General features: G+C 43.9%; 1 protein-coding gene across 5 annotated transcripts in view; it reads right to left on the bottom strand.

Moving 5' to 3' along the window:
• CGNL1 (cingulin like 1) overlaps positions 1-16594 on the bottom strand; it is a 170160-nt gene that overhangs the window by 133846 nt on the left and 19720 nt on the right. The window contains exon 2 of one of the 5 annotated variants that reach the window (XM_057488842.1): positions 13216-13337. The exons of the other annotated variants lie outside the window; for them this stretch is intronic. The gene's annotated coding sequence lies outside the window, so the exon portion shown is untranslated. The remainder of the gene's footprint in view (positions 1-13215; positions 13338-16594) is intronic. 5 annotated transcript variants of the gene reach the window in all.

Below are 16594 nucleotides of genomic sequence, written 5' to 3'. Positions count from 1 at the left end.
GTGTACAGGATGAAAATACAAGGTCCTCAGCATGGCATGCAAGAGCAGGCCCCTGACAATCTCAGGCCACTTGGGATGCCCCCGCGCAGACTCAGGGTCTCCGTGGCTCCCATGAGCTTGCCTGGCCAACCCCCACTCTTCTTGGGCCTCACCTTCCCTGACTCCCCTGACCAGGCTGCCTGCCTTTGTCTCCCTCTCCTTTCCCCCCAGCACCCGCCAGTGCTCCCCAGACCAGGAACTCACTGATTGTGCACTTACTTCCTCACCTCTCCATTGCAGACCGTGGTTTCTAGAGGGCAGGCCCACCCCTTAACCTCTGCAACGTTTAGCTCCTAAAGCCCTCAGTGAATGAACACAGGCAGGGGTGAGAGGTCCAAAGGCAATTTTAAGAGCATACCACTCACAATGAAGGAGCCTAGGGGAGCCCTATACTGACCGTGGGAAAGTGCATCGTCTCCAGAAATTCAGCTCTGGGAACACTGCCCAAGCTTTGCTTTGGAGCCTGAAAATCACATTTCTGAATAATCAGCTCTGTGAGCCCAAATGGAACCACTGGGCAGCACACAGTTGAGGCAAGAGATTCACCTCTGAGTAAGGCTCTCAGGACAAAGGTCTCTATCAAAGGGAATGATTTCAGCTCATGAGTGTGTGGGTTCATCCTCCCCGACATCTGGGGCCCAGGGAAAGCTAACTCTATGTTCCCTTCACCAAAATGAACATGTATCAGGAGTGCTTTGGGGAAACTTCTCGGGTTGGACTGGTTCATTTTCGAGCATCCCACTTGCTGTAAGACTTCCTCAGGACCTGGATACTTAACCAGGTCACTTACCCCCATCCCACCCTCTTAGCTCCATGTCTTCAGAAAACACTAAACAGAAAAATAATACTTTCAGACATGGAACAAACTGATAAAACTCCTTTTTTGAATTTAAAAATTGAAATAATCAGAAAGGGACCTTTTGTTTTCAGTAGTTTTTCAGTAGCAAAAAGGCTGCACATTACTCTAATGAGCTTTCGGGTAAGAAACCTCATCCACGCTAGGTTTATTCTACACAATTATTTCTTTAGAGACTTTTTTGGGTGATAAGACTAGAAGCAATTCAGAAATCAGAGCAGATGAGGAGTCTTTTCTTTCATCACATTTGCTAAAAAGAAACAAAGAAAGAAAAAAATTTAGCCAGACATCAAGTCAGTTATAACAAGTGAGTTAAGGCCCCCTGTAAACACTACCACTTGGCTCTCACTGGTCTAACAGAATGTCCTGCAACTCCCCATGTATACAGAATGCAATTTGGGAAGCCCACATCCAAAGAGCACGGGCAAATGACTGGACTCTGCCAGCAATAATCAAATGGCCCAACAGTTACCAATTCTGCCATCAGATAACCAGAAAACTCAAGTCAAAGGAACAGATGGCCCCACCTTCCAAGTGGCTGTGAACCGACCCAGGAGTATGGCAACAGTCGTAAGTTCTAGTAACAACTAGTACCATAAGCACTAGGTTACTATTTAGTAAGTACTCAACATTTTGATAAATGAATCGATGCAAGAAAAACTTGTTTTGGAATGGACGCAGAGCACAGCACCATCTCTAACTCTGGCCATCAGAGCAGCACCCCGCACTAATAATTTTGGGGACTGACACAGCATGTTCGTGGAAGTTTGGTTACTATGCTATTGTGTGTTTAGTTGACATTTGAAATGAGGACCCTTTGGTCCAAGCAGGCATCTGTTTCCTGAGGTACTCACTCTGGCCTTTCATTCCCACCCTCCGCCTCTGTCACTGGCTCTGCTCCTCCGTGTTAGTATGCCAAGGCCACTTTGCAAAAACTGCAGAACAAATTCACAGAAAGTCCTAGTCTGCTGTCCTAGGCTCCTGACTGGGCTGCCCGCCTCCCCCACTCTCAAAACCTTTAATTGGCCTTCCACTCTTGTCGCAATACAACCCCTAAGATGCTCTGTGAGATCCAACATGCTCTGCCCCTCCAGCCCTACCACCTCCCCTCCCTCACTCCTCTCCAGCTATGCTGGCCACCTTCTTGTTCCCAGAACACACCAAGCATGCCTACTGCCTTAGGGCCATAACATCCCCATTCCCTTTTCCTAACGCCCTCACCCCAGACAGTCAGGCTCCAGACTTCCCTTCAGGTTTCCATTTCTTCTTGACCATCTCATAGAAAAGACAACCCCATAGAGTAGGATTCTCTGCCATCCTACAATCTACCTTATCTTGCCCGGCTGTCCTCCTGAGCGCTTATCACCCCCTGTAGGCCTTTGTTTGTGAGCTGACTGGCATCTCCTCCACTAGCTCTCCCCAGCTACAGTACAAGCTGCCACGAGTGGCCCTGTGCTTTGCTAGCTTTGTTAAGGATACTGCATATCCTCAGGGCTAATGTAGGGTCGGGCACACAGCAGGCTGTATGCTCTGGGACATGTCTGTACTGAATGAATACAAAGCATTTGTACTAAATATAAGTTACAACACCTTCTAAGAGCTTTCCTGTCTTCTCAGAACCCTGGGGAAAGGGGCTAAGTCTGGGCTGGGGGAGGGGAACATGGAAGGAGCACAGAAAAGGTCAAATGAATGAAGGACCTTCTCAGGGGGCCCAGCCCTCCCCATAGAGCAGAGTCAGCCTGTCTGCCCTCCCCACTCACTGAGCTCACCACACACCCTTGAAAGACAGGAAAGAGCTGAAGACTGCAGTGACAGAGCAAAGACTGCTGCGGAAAATAGGGACCCCAGACAGAGTCAGGACAGGAAGATCTGGAAAAAGAAAATACCTGAGGGCAGGAAAAGCAGGGGTTGCAGCTCACAAACCAGGAGCAGCACCAAATGATGGCCCAGTCAAAGTCGGTGACCCAGGAGGGATATGACTCGCTGGCCCAAGGAAGAGAGGGAGAAGGGCCACCCCAGAGATGATGGGGCAATGACATCCATGTTGCCATGGACTCAGAGGCAGTGGGCTGGGAGAAGTGCAGAAGGGAGCCATCATCTTGATCACGTATTTATACAGCACTTCACAATCAGGGAGCATCAACACAACGTGACTTTACTGATTCACATAAAAGACAGTGAGATAAGCAATATCATTTTACAGGGCTCAGGGCTCAATATCACTTTTCTGAGGCTCAGAAAAGTCAAGAGATTTCTTGTCCAAGATGGTGCAGCAAGTAGCAGAGGTAGGACTTTGGGGGCTGTAGGGCTCCAGGACTCTCAGTTCTTTGATTGAATTCAATTCTTTAGTCCCCCAGAGATGTGACGAGTAGGATTTTATCCATGTTATCCTCACGGCTGTTAATGCAAAAGCAGGATAGCCTTCCCGAACACCTCCAGGAATTCATTCTATGACCTCTTGACTTTGAAGAAATTTGGTCTTCTCTGTCTAAGCCTTCCTAGGGTTCTTAAAAGCTGAAGAGACCAAAGGGAAGTCGAACCCAGGCCTATAAAAGCATTGTCTCAGGGCAGTGCAAAACCACGGCCAGAAAACCAAACAAAACTGCTCCTGAAAGCATTTCCACGTGAGAACACACCCTCTGGAAAATTCACATCAGGCACCATATTTTTCAATAAGTTCCTTCAAAATGTCATGACCAAGCGTTCATAGAAATTTGGTTTCAGAAAATCCATGACCGGTTCATTGGATTTATTAGAACTGCATTCTTTACACAAAAATATCTCACATGTGGAACATCAAAACAAAGCAAAACTGAAAGAACCAAACAGCAGCAGACTCACAGACTCTGAGAAGGGACTCATGGTTACCAAGGGGGAGGGCCTGGGGGGACGGGTCAGGGATAAAGGGGCACAATAATTCGCAGTCACAATAAAGGTTGGTCATGGGGACAGTACAGCACGGAGAATATAGTCAATGATCCTGTAACATCTTTCTACGTTGATAGTGACCGCACTAGAGGGGGCAAGGATTTAATAATATAGGCAACTGTTGAACCAGTGTTGTACATTTGAAACCACCATGAGATTGTGTATCAACGATACTGCAATAAAAAATAAAAAGACTCACATGCTATTCAAAAAGAAAAGACCCTCAACATTCCAAATCCCTGGAGATGCTGTTCTGTTTTTGTCACCAGCTGGTAGATGCAAAATTGAAGAGGAAAAAGGGATTTTCCCTGGTGTCTCAAGAGGCCCAAAGCTGGGCTCCTCCAAACTCGGCAGGGAGAAGGGAGCACAGCGATAAGCCACTTGCCTGGAGATGCGGCAGAGCCCCCCGCTCCTGGGCACCGTGAGTGCGGACGAGCACATGGGCGCCTTGAGAACGTGCTGAGGGGGAAGGGATTTCTAATCGTCTAAACCAACACCTCCAATTGCACTGGAGGCAGACAAGAAGTCCAGGCTGACCACAGAGCCCTGGCCCACGGTGCAACCTGGGCAGCAAACACGATTCGGCTCTGGGTGCCAGCGGCCGCTGTGGGAGGACCCCTCTCCCCCACGGGAGCCTCAGAAGGGGAGAGGCAGGTAACTGGGCTCTGGGCTGTGCATCCGTCTGTTGGAAAGGCAGAGGCAGCGCATAGCTCCAGGGGGAAAGTCAACCCAGGACACGGAGCGGTGTGTCTCGGACACAGGCCCTGGCCATTTTCTCCAGCTATTTCTTTCCTTCTGCACAACGTCACCCCCTGTTTAGATTGAGTATTCGCCAACCTGCCTCCCTCTAGCCAGATGTTGCCTTTCAAGGATTGCGTATTTCTATAATTATTTCCAGGAGAAGCAAACACTCTTGAGCCACTGGAGTTTGCATGGAATCACTTTTTCCCACAAAGGGGTGTGGCTCTTCCTTTGCCCCCTACTCTCAGTGGGCACACAATGGGGTGGGCTCTCCAAGTCCCTGCAGTCAACGGAACCTGTTTTGAAATAAACTCCTTGACATCAGTGAAGGCTTCATCCACCTACCAAGTTTTGCTTTTTGTTTTTTGAGTTGTTTTTTTTTTTAGGGGGGAAGCTTAACCCCATATTACAGTAAGGAGCCTTTCTGTTGAAGGAGAAGGAGTCTTAAACACATTCCAATCAGGCCTAACTGATATTCCTAACAGTATCATTTTATTAGCAGCAGAATCTTGGCCTAAATGCATCCAGGAAACCAGCATGTTGTCCTGGGCCCAAAAAAGGCGTGTCAGCCCGGCCGACAAAGTTCAGCAGGAGTCAGGGACAGGCTGGAGGAGCCAAGACCACCTCTGAGGTGGCCACTGAGAAGTCAAACCCCCTTGTCAATAGCTGGCAATCAAGGCTCCTTTGCTCCTTCACAGTCACTTTCAAAAGGCTCCCCTGACATCAAGTTCCTGGCAGGCACTGTGGAAAGGACAGCCTCCAAATGACAGCAAAAGATTTCACATCACAGTGGCCTTTTCTGACATCATTCGAGCCCACCTCCAATTTCTTGAGTAGATTCAGAAAAGTGCCAAGCCCTTAGATTGTCACTTGAAATAATGCATGCAGACAGCTGGAATCTCAAAGGCCTGCTGCCCACTGCCTTGTCAAAATATTGAGCCTGTAGCCCTAACGCCCTGCACAGAGGACTGGGAAATAGCTTCCTGGGAGCTGAAGTAGGAAAAATAAAAGATCCCTATGAGTAACTGAGTCTATGGCAGGAAGGCAGAGGTCAGAGCAACCAGAGCCTTTAAACTCCCCAGCTCAATGCCACTGGCCATTTAACTTGTCATCCACTTAATAGAGAACCTACTGTGTGCCAGTCACCTTCAAGATGGTATGGAGAACACACTGTGAAGCTGTCAGACAGCAGGGTGTCAGGTATCAGTTAGGTCAGGCTCAGCTACACATGCTGTAAAACTCAAAATAGCTTCGGCTTAAACAGTAAGAAAGAAGGTAAGCAGTCCAAAGCTGGTGTCATGGCTCCGTGGTAATTAAAGATCCAGGCTCCTCCTTTTTTTTTTTCTTGTACCACTTATAGCATGGGTACCACCTTCGCTGTTACCTCATGACCCAATACAGCTGCTGGATTTCAGCCACCGTGTCCATGTTCCAAGCGGTAGGTAGGAAGACAGAGAAAAAGCAAAAGGGGTGTGTTTTGTTTATACAAGTCTGTCCCTGGAACCTTCCCACACACGAAACTTCACGTTTCATTCACTAAAGCTAAGTCACTGGCCCGTATCTAAGGTGAAAGTGAGGCTGGAAATAGAGTCCTCTAGCTTGGTACATTAATACACTTAAAAAAAAAAGATCAGGCTTTGGTTACTGAGGAAGACAGGGAGAACAGAGACTAGATATAAAAACAGCAGTCTTTGCCACAGAATGCTTAAAAAAAGAATTCGAGGATGAACCAGTCTGGAGTCCTACTAAGTTCAGAAGAGTTGGTAGTAGAAAAGGAGAAAGGATGTGAGAGATGAAGACTCAGATGACATTATTCGTCAGGGACAACCAAAAACTTTATTTAGTTGAAGGTATGGTCTGAACCACTAATAAAACCAATTTTCCAGAACCATCCACATTTGAATTAAACATATTTCCTGGTACTTATTAAAACTGGTAGAGAAATTTCTCAGGGATTCTAGAATGATGGTACCACTGGAATCACTCAGGAGCTTTTTAAAAATACAAATGCCTAAGACCCGCTTTTGTAAACTCGGATAGAGATGGTTTAGAGACAAGGCCTAAAATTGTGCTCGCACACACACACACACACACACACACACACACACACACACACACGCAAATGAGGTAATTCTTCTGATGAGCAGTCTTCAAAAACTGGCTTCATCTAAGCCCTCATTTCAAATATGAGGGGACACCTCAAAACAGTCATATGACTTGTCCAGGGCCTCTATTAGTTATTAAGCAGAACTAGGACCAGAAACAGGTCTCTTCCTTCATAATCCTGTCCCCTTTTTCCTGAAATCACCTCTCTGAGGAATTTGCCTTTGAGCCTCCAGACTCCCAAACACAAAGAATCAGACCATCCAGCCATCCCACCCAGGTCTTCTGGATGAAGGGTGTTAGTTTCCAGGCTAGATCAAATCTCCATCTAAATTGTACTTCCCTAGCCACTAGGAAACACGGTATAACCAGCTGTCTGCTGGAATCCCCACCCCTGCAGTGAGACCCTCTTGGTGCTGCCCTGCAACCTAAAGCAGGAGAGCTTAAAAAGAGATTTAAAGACAGATACATGAATGTATAAATACATGTGCATGGATCTGTATCTATATCCCCCATCCCAGAGATCTCAAAGGTTCTGCAGAGAGAAGCAAGGAAGATAACACAGGGATAACGGTCAGAGAATGGAAATGACTGGCACACAGTAGTTTGGGCAGCCTCGGAACACAGTCTCTTCCTGGGTTGGGGAATTCCCTGGACGCAGGGGAATCAAAGTGCAGTAGGGTCCACCATCAACTGGTAGGAAAGAAAAGGCCAAATTCTCTCTCTGCCCACATCAGCTAGAGAGAGGAGGCCTGCTTCCAAAGTGCAGCATGGCCCGGGGCACCACGTCCTAATCAGAGCTTGCCTGTGGCAAGACCAGGCTGCGGTCCCACCTACCACCCCACTTCACTAGGTCCCAGCCCATTTCCACAGTGGGTTCCCACCCTCCCAGCAATTCTGTGGGCCTTACAACATCATCATAATATTTACTCCCTGCTTAGATCTACCAGGGTTAGTTTCTATTGCTAAAAATTAAGACCCATGATTGACGTCCCCCAGGAAATAGAGAGGGCTCCAGCTCCCCAGAGGTGAGCCATTTCAGGGTAAATGGACAATCTGAAAGGGTGAGGAGGGAGGCAACAATTTAGGAAGACCCCTGGGCCAGGTCATAACTCGCAGAATGCAGAGACCAGAGGCCACAGGAGGGAATCGCTTCTGGTGGAAAACCAGCATTTCCCTGCTGTCTCTTCTCTCTTCTGTTCACTCTCCTCCTCCTCCTGGCCTTGTCTGCCTCTCTTCTTGACAGAGGTGAATCCCTTCCTTCTTTTTCTTGCCTCTTACATCCAAGAAACAAAGGTCTCTCTTTGGACAAAAAATGAAATTCAAAAATACCTCATCTGACACTTCAGACTCTCAATTTGTGCTTTGAAAACACGAGAAAAATATGCAGAAACAGCTTTTGATTGGAAGCAGGGGGATAATTGTAAGTGCATATGGGTCCATGGATAGCAGACAACATCACATTTTAAAAGTACACCAGTGGATCCAGCAATTCTACTCCTAGTAATTAACCCTAAAGAGAAGAATTATACAAACACACTTCTATGTATGTAAATACTTGTATAAAGTATTCATAATAACTCAAATGCCCATTAATAGGTGGTTGACTAAATTATCATGTATCAGTATTGATGAACCTAGGAAGCTATTTTTTTTAATGATTTGTGTAGACAGCCATAGAAAATATCAATATCCATTGCTTTTTAAAAAGCATAATACTATATATACTTACAGAAGAGCTCCATTTCTGTAAAATACCTTATATATATATAATTACATAAAAATCTAAATTTAAAAAGTTGACCACATTCTTAGAGTAGATAAGACAGGAGGTGACAAGACAGAGTGGTTTTGATTTAAATTACACTTTGCTGTAGTGCTCCAATGTTGATTAAAAACAAATATTGCAATAAGGAAAAAACAGATGGAAGCAGAAATGGCTTCTGAGCATGGAAAACAGCAGTGCTGAGAAGCCCACTGCTCCCTTTGTAGGCAACAGGCTGTCTCAAATCCAGCACCTACCACATAACACAATTCAACATCAATATTCTTCTTTGCTTCTTACACACAGGTCTGCACAGTTGGAGATTACAGTTCCCTAGCCCAAGGCCAACCAGAAGCCATAGCTCAGAAATATGAGCTGCTACTGAAGCAAACAAGGTATTGCTTACGGAAGATAACAAGAACCACAAAAGGCAATCATTAGAATTAGAAGCACAGCAATTTCCACAACTATTTCGTGTAGGAACAAGGAGACTAATGCACCTAGACCCTCTAAAGATATCACCATATGATAAATAAGATCAATATGAATGATATGGGAAATTTTAGTTAGTGTCTAGGTTGTAGGAATTCAGGGAAATGTGTCCCTACTGAAATTCAATTAAAAAGCCAAATATTTAGTCTTACCTCTTTAAGAAGGAAATGTCAGAAATCAGGAAAATGAACTAATATGAAATATCTAATTGCCCAACATGTTGTATAATTAAGCTATTCTTTTTAGTTAGGTAGTATTTCCAGAAAAAGTTTTATGAATTCTGGTTCTTATTTTTAAAGGCCATTAGATTAAATACCCATCATTCTTCAAAATTATTCCCACAAACACCTAAAATTACCTTGTATTCACATGAGAGAACTTTTCCCTAGGTAACCATTCTCAATAGAAAGATTCATACCCTCTGCTCTCAAGAGATCCTTACTGGTTGTCATCATGAAGATATAGAGTAAATTCAGGCTTGTAACATAGTGTATTTTGGGGGCAATATTTTTTCTATTTCAAAGGATTTTTATTGGCAACAAAAATTGGGTCTTCAGGAGATTAACTATGGCTTCAAATTATAAGGTTCCCCTTTTCAAAAAATTACCCAACCAAGATATCAGCCAATAATGCAAATTACTCAAATAAAGACTATAATTAGGATGTTGAGATATAAGGTTCAATGTTAAATAACAATAAACCATTGGATTTAATGCATTTGAAGGAAACAGGACAATTGTTAAAATATGAAGTATATGCACCAAATAATGAAATATTTTCCATTCTTTGTTGTTCCCTGTGTGTTCAAGTGGGTTAAAACAATAGAAGCATGTGTAGCTTTCCAAAGGGACAACCTGCCATTTTAATTAAACTCAATTTACACTATGACGTAAGTCCAGTTTTCCAACATGCTCAGTTACTAACTCATAAGACTTATTTTTCAAATATGCTGTACATTATATGGCTGTCATGCAGGCTGCACTTTCTCAGAGTGCTCAAGTTGACTCTGGAAGCATACAGCTCTTCCCAGCACCACAGAGCCCAGGGCATGGCAGGTGCACAATAAGTGCTGGTTTCCTTTCCCCTTTCCTTCTTCCTGCAAATAAAATAGGAAAATGGCAATATGATAAATACTTATAATATCACTAAGACCCAGGGCCTTCCATTCATTGCTTTCCTATTTCATTATATGGGTCCCCAGAATACCCCCTTGAACAGTACTCACTTGCACAAAACAACTCCAGTTTTGTATTTAGCATACACATATATACATATATGCAGTGGAAAAAAAGACGCAATACACCCAGTTAACAGCTATCTATCATGACAGTAGAACTGAAAATAGTTTTTAATTTTCATCTTATACTTTCTTGTATTTTCCAAATGTTTTACAATAAGCATCTCTTGAGTCAAAACTGAGTTTGAAACAACACAGTTCCACTATACGCTCACCAAAATGATTAACATGAAGACAATACACAATATCAAGTGTTGACACTGGAGCTACTGAAATTCACACCCTGCTAGGTGGGAGTGCAAATGGTACAACCACTTCAGAAAACAGCTTACAGTATTGACCACAGTTCCCCATATATGAAGAACCAGCAATTCTGCTCCTATGTATATACCCAAAGAACCTACATACATATACAAGAATGTTACACTATTAATAACAACCACAAGCCACAAGCAACCCTAAAGTCCATCAACAATAGAGTAGATAAATCAATTATTGAGGTATAGTCATCCAATGAAATATATAATGAGAAACATGGCAATATACTCACAATGAGAAAGAACGAATTAGTGCTACATGTAAACCCAAGGATGAATGTCACAGATAATGCTGATTGAAAAAAGCCTAACCCAAAAGAGTACATATGATATGTCTGTGGAAGACAGCCAAAATTTACCTACAGTGGTAGAAACAGGATGGTGGTTTTCTTTGTTAAGGAATAAGGACTGGGAGAAAGCATGAGAAAAACTCTGGAAGATACTATTCACTTATGATTTCTGCACATTTTTACATTAAAGAAAAAGCAAACTGGGTTTGCACCATAGCTCTAACCACTTCCTAACTGTATGGCCTTGGGCAAACTTCTTAACCTCTCTAAGCTTCAGTGTCTACATCCGTAAATGGGGCTAACACAGAAACAATACCTACTTGATGGGAATGTGATGAGAATTAAATTAGAGAATACACGTAGAGAGTGTAACATGGTGCCCAGCAGTACATAACACGGAGCAAGCATCTCCTAAGGTCTTAGTAGGTGCCAGGTGCTGCTCTAAGCCATAAGCTCTTAATCATTTCACGATACCAGCTCTCCCAGTTCCTGTTCTTATCACTCAAGGAGTGCAGGCTATGACCTGGGCCTTCAGAAGTTGTCCGTGCAGAACACCAACCACAGCATTCATTTCAAGGAGAAGTGTGACTCACTAGCTGTGTTGCTGCTGAGGTTTCAAAGAAAGGAAATTGGCAGGAGTCACACATCAGGATTAATCACAGACAACTGAAGAGAAAAATGACTTTAGCTTCTGAAAGCAGTAGCTGCTTTCTGCAGGAGGAGAAAGACAATTTTATTCTGGAGGAATAATTCATTTTAAATTGAGGAGTCATTTGGGAACTGAAAGAGCTCATCTTTCTTTCCTAAGGAAAGAGAGGAGACAAGTAACTCTCTGTTAAAACTTTTCCACATTGACTAGTTAAATTTACTGACCTTTAATGCATTTCAGGTTTACAACTAAAATTATTTCTAAAGTAGATGCTTGCTGGGAATGTAACTTAAAATGTTGGTCATGAAGCAAGGGACTCAGATTATTTTAGTTAAGTGAAACACTAGGCTCACTGGTAGAATACTCTCCAATTTATAAGATTAACTAATAGATTTAGGAATGACATGTCATGAATTTTTGCTTCAGTTAATCTTTAATTTGCTTTCAACTAAGGAAAGAGAGACTGCTGCCCCACAACTTTCTAGCGGTATCATCTTGGGTGAGTTACTTAATCCCTCCTCTGTAAAATGGGATAATAGCATGCTTATTATAGGGACTAAATGAGTTAATAGACGTCAAGTGCTTAAAACAGTGCCAGGCACTATTAAATGCTATAGAAGTGCTACTGTCATTAATTTTTATTATATTTTCTAATGTAGATGCAGAATTCACCTAAAATGATAAAATTTAACCACAGAATTTGCACAGATGGGATAGACTGAAAGCCAGGAGGATGTGTACTATGATTGTGTCAAGGGAATGTGAACATTTGGGTCTGTAAGTACATACGTGTGCAAACACAAGCTCTCTCTTCTCCCCTTCCACCACCCCTCCCTCCTCTCTCTCTCTCTTCTGAGTAATTTAAATCACTCTAGAACCTAATCCACAATGATTCCCAGTTCTTTTGATCCCAAAGTGATCCCAACAAAGATGTGAAATATTACTCTTCTTCTAAATATTTCTAAGGACCTATTTTAAATGTACACACTGAGAGAAGTGTATTTGCCTTGTATATTTCAAAAACATGCTGGAACCTTTCCATGGCACATTTGAGCTGCAAAGAAGATGGTGCTCCAAGATGGACTCTTTTCAACCTGCAGCAGAAGAGGCCTACTAAAGCTTGACATTTTCCTCCAATTGTGAGTGCAGAAAGCTTTTCATTTTGTTCCAAAGGAAATGATCTTACCATAGCTAAATGATATCATCACTGTCTGAATAAAGTGGGCATCCGGTGGCCATTACAGAACAGTTAAATGCTAAAACCCAAGGGTATAAAAGTTAAAAGCAACTCAATGGAAATATAAGTTACAACACTCTCTGATTTATGAGAATTAAATTCAGAAAGAAGGAACCCTCATGCAAGAAAATTATGAAGAATATCAGCACAATATAATGGTAGCAGCCTACCTTCCTTCCCCCACCTTCTCCAATAAAAAGTCTTTTCAGTGCCCATGTGCCTTTGATGTTCTGTGTGGAAGAAAATTATACTTGAAAATACTACTACATATAATCCTTTCATTTCATCAGTAGGCACATTCACACTTGTCTACGAATACTGGTCTGATTGGAAAATCCCTATCTCACTACTATTATCTATTTTCCTATTATCAGAGTGACATAATTAAGATAGCACTTTTCTGGCTTATTTATCCAAAGTATCTAAGGATCTTATTTGGCTTTAAAAAAATAACTGCACATTCTAAACTTAACAGACTTTAGGACATCTAGATACCTCTGCACTGAGGCCACATCTATAAACACAGCCAACCCAGGATGGTGGTTCCTGTCTTTGCCTTACCCTTAGCTGTAAAAACCTTCCTCGCCTTTATTATCCAGACTTGGCACAGTCGGCTTCAGTATGAGATGGGTGATGAACAGTGAGCTGCAAACTCAGATTGCTTCTCGGCAATGAATTAGACTCTGGAAGCACAAGAAAAAAGGAGGAAACAGCAGCCCTATTTTATTTGCAAATAAATTTCCAGCAGAATCTACTTTCTTGCTGACTTAAGCTGCTTGGTTGGGTTTTGTCACTTTATAAAGTTGTTTCGGGTCTTGATCTAAACACTCATTCCTTCTTCAAGTGTGTATTTGACTCTATTACATGTAAGACACCATGCTGGGAGATATACCAAGGGAGATAAAATGACCTTATTTCACTCCTGAACTTCTTTCCTCCACGACCTCCCTTTACACAGACCACACACAGCCAAATGGCACTCCCATCCCCTCACAACCACGTTGCTGATAACACCCCATGTTAGAGCCCTGGTTTCCTCTCCTTATCCCTGGCACACACTAAGAAAATACCTATCATTTTCTTTTTTATTATAAAGGCAATGCATACAGTGATTTTTATAAGATTCAAAGAGTCAAGGGCATGAAATGAAAAAGAAATTTTCCCTCCCAACCATACCACCAGTCCCACAGCCCAGAAATAATCGCATCTCTTAGGACCTCTAGAAATGTGTATTTGCGATCAAGAAATAAGATTTTTTTAAAACAAAATGAGATTTCAGAATACATACCAAATTGCACCTTGCTTTTAAAAAAACAACAGTACACTTTGTGAATTTTTCTTTATCAATACTTGCAGATTTGCCCAACTCCATAATGTATTTAGACCTTAGTTTATTTAACAAGTCCACGGTTGACAATCACTTCCAGTGCTTTGCTATTATATTGCTGTTAACGAGTATCTTTGTGTGTTTGCCAGCACACTTTAGCAGTCATGAGATAAACTCCTAACTGTGGAAAGGCTGAGTTACAATATGTACATTCCTAATTTTCAAAGAGAATGTGTGCCAGCACCTACCACAGCAGCTGCTGCTTTCCCCCTGGCCAGCAAAGCTCCAGTTTCGCCCCCTCTCGTCCCAGGGCCAACATGCTTCAGGGAAGGCTGGGCCCCTGTCTAGCACCACAACTGGTCTAAGCAAGCTATGGGCACCCCCTCTTCTCCTGCAAGTCATTGGTTTAGGTGTGGGCACCTGACCCAGTTTTGCCAAAAGGGCACAGAAGTTCTGGGGAGAGGTCCTGGTAAAGGCTTCCTCTTTTCCTGCATCTGGACATCACTGTGTGTGAGGATACAGGCTGGAGAAGCTGAAGCCACGATGGGACCGTGGGGAGACAAGCTTAAGGACAAATGTCAAACACTGAGGCTAATAAAGAGGGAAGAGGAGAATGCATCTGAGTCTTTCATTATTAGCCCCAAATTGCCCTAACTTTGGGCTCCTTGTTTACATGAAAAAACATCTTTACTATTTAAACCACTTTTAATTGAATTTTATTTACTTACAAGTGAGAGTACCCACTGCCAAACTGCTCTCCAAAAAGAAGTCTGCTGGATTTACAACCCCACCCATACCACATATGTGTCTCCTCACACCCTTGGCTTCCCAGGGTTTTAGTCTCCATCAGTCCTCTGCACGTTGTCACCTAACAGCCAGAGCCCAAGCACACACTGCCAGAAGCTAACACAAAGGCTGCTTGCCCTTAGCCAGTTTCCTCCTCCTGCTCTTCCCAGGGTATCACACTGAGGCACTGGGTCCACCTGGCTCCTTCAGGAGAGTAGACCCTGCCATCAGAGGCCCAGGATGTACTGTAACGCTGTGAAGCCAGCTGACTCGCTCCCTGGGCCAAGACAGTCCCGGAGCAGTGGAAGGACAAGCCCTGGGCTGGGGATTGGGTGACCGAGTTTGGATCTGCTACCGAGTAGCCAGCGGGCAGCAGACAAGGCACCTAACCTCGCAAGGCCTGTTTCTCTCGATATAAAAAGAGGGCTCTGAAAACTATGGCCCAGAGTCCTTATGGAGATGGGAAGGGCGCACGGGAGGCCTGACGATAACAGTCACTGACTTTTAGAGGTGGGATTTGGGCTGACTCCCACAGACCTGCTGAGAAGCGACCGTGTGAAGGGTAAGCCGAAGCCCAGCTTCTCTGGATACTCTGGCCCTCTCTGTCCTCTTTGCAGCCTCTCTATCTGTCGCTCCCCTGCCACCTCAGTGGGCTGTCTGTCAGGTCATCACTGCTGACCTGAAGAAACCCAGCCTACCACTTCTGCTCCTCGCACAGAAAAGCATTACCCCAGGAGCACCATCACAGTGAATGACTATGAAGTGACGTCCAGCCAGCCGAGAGTCAGTGCGTGCTAGACCAATGCACAACAGTTGCCAAGGCCCGGCCTGGTACCTCAACAGAACTTATGTGATTCCTCTCCCTCACTAGCCTAGGTTTAGCAGGCTCCCCAGAAGCTGGTGCAGCCCACACGTCCCTCTTCTTCACTCTCTGCCACTGGGCCAGAGTGCATTGCTGTTCCCAGCACTTCACTCTCTGGAATGAAGTTGGATGGCCACCTTCTTTGCCACGCAACTTCGTAGTATTTCCCACTAGAGTGGCCTAGGCATACCTCTCCACCACACTAATGTTGGGTTTGGCCATGTGATTTATGTCAGCAGAAGTGACAGTGGGGTGGTTATAAGCCAAAGCCTTCAGAGGACCCCACTTGCTGTCCTACGCCTCTTCGATCTGCCATGAGACAAACACGCACTAGGAAGCCGCTGCCCCTTCAGTCTGGACCCCAGAACAAGCACATGCAGAACAGACCTGAAGCCAAATGGAAGCCTGGAGTCTAGTCTGGCCCAGCCAAGGCCAGCTTAGGTCAACTGAACCACACTCAACCAACAGATGAGTGACTAGGAAAATAAATGTGGTTCTGAGGCACTTACATCTGGGATTGTTTGTTACCCAGGAATATTATGCAGCAAAACTAATATAAGCATCATAAGAGCAACAATAATGGTAAGTTTGCCTGGTACATAACAGATATGCAGTAATTAAACATTCGTGCTTATCTTAAGATCTTACTTCATGCATCATTCAAACACATATAGAGCACTCCAATGCATGGGGCACCACGCTGAGCCCACCGGGGAAATGAAAACTACAAGGACAACTAATCCTCCAAGTGTCTCTTTAGTCTAGCAAAACTCCAAGCTTCCTAAATCCTACTGGAGAGGGGTCTGTGTTAGCAAAGCTTATATTTATTTCATTCATTCATTGATTGTCCTGGGTCAGATCCCAGAAGGGATGGAATTCAGCATCTGTGCGATTAGTGACCTAAATGTCTCTACATGCGTTGACAGTAGAATCTACTTCTATCTACAAATATACTATTTAATTAA

Source organism: Manis pentadactyla, chromosome 11 (assembly GCF_030020395.1).
Source record: "Manis pentadactyla isolate mManPen7 chromosome 11, mManPen7.hap1, whole genome shotgun sequence".
Classification (NCBI taxonomy): domain Eukaryota; kingdom Metazoa; phylum Chordata; class Mammalia; order Pholidota; family Manidae; genus Manis; species Manis pentadactyla.
The sequence above is the reverse complement of the archived record's forward strand: the minus strand, read 5'-3'. Positions and strand labels throughout refer to the sequence as shown.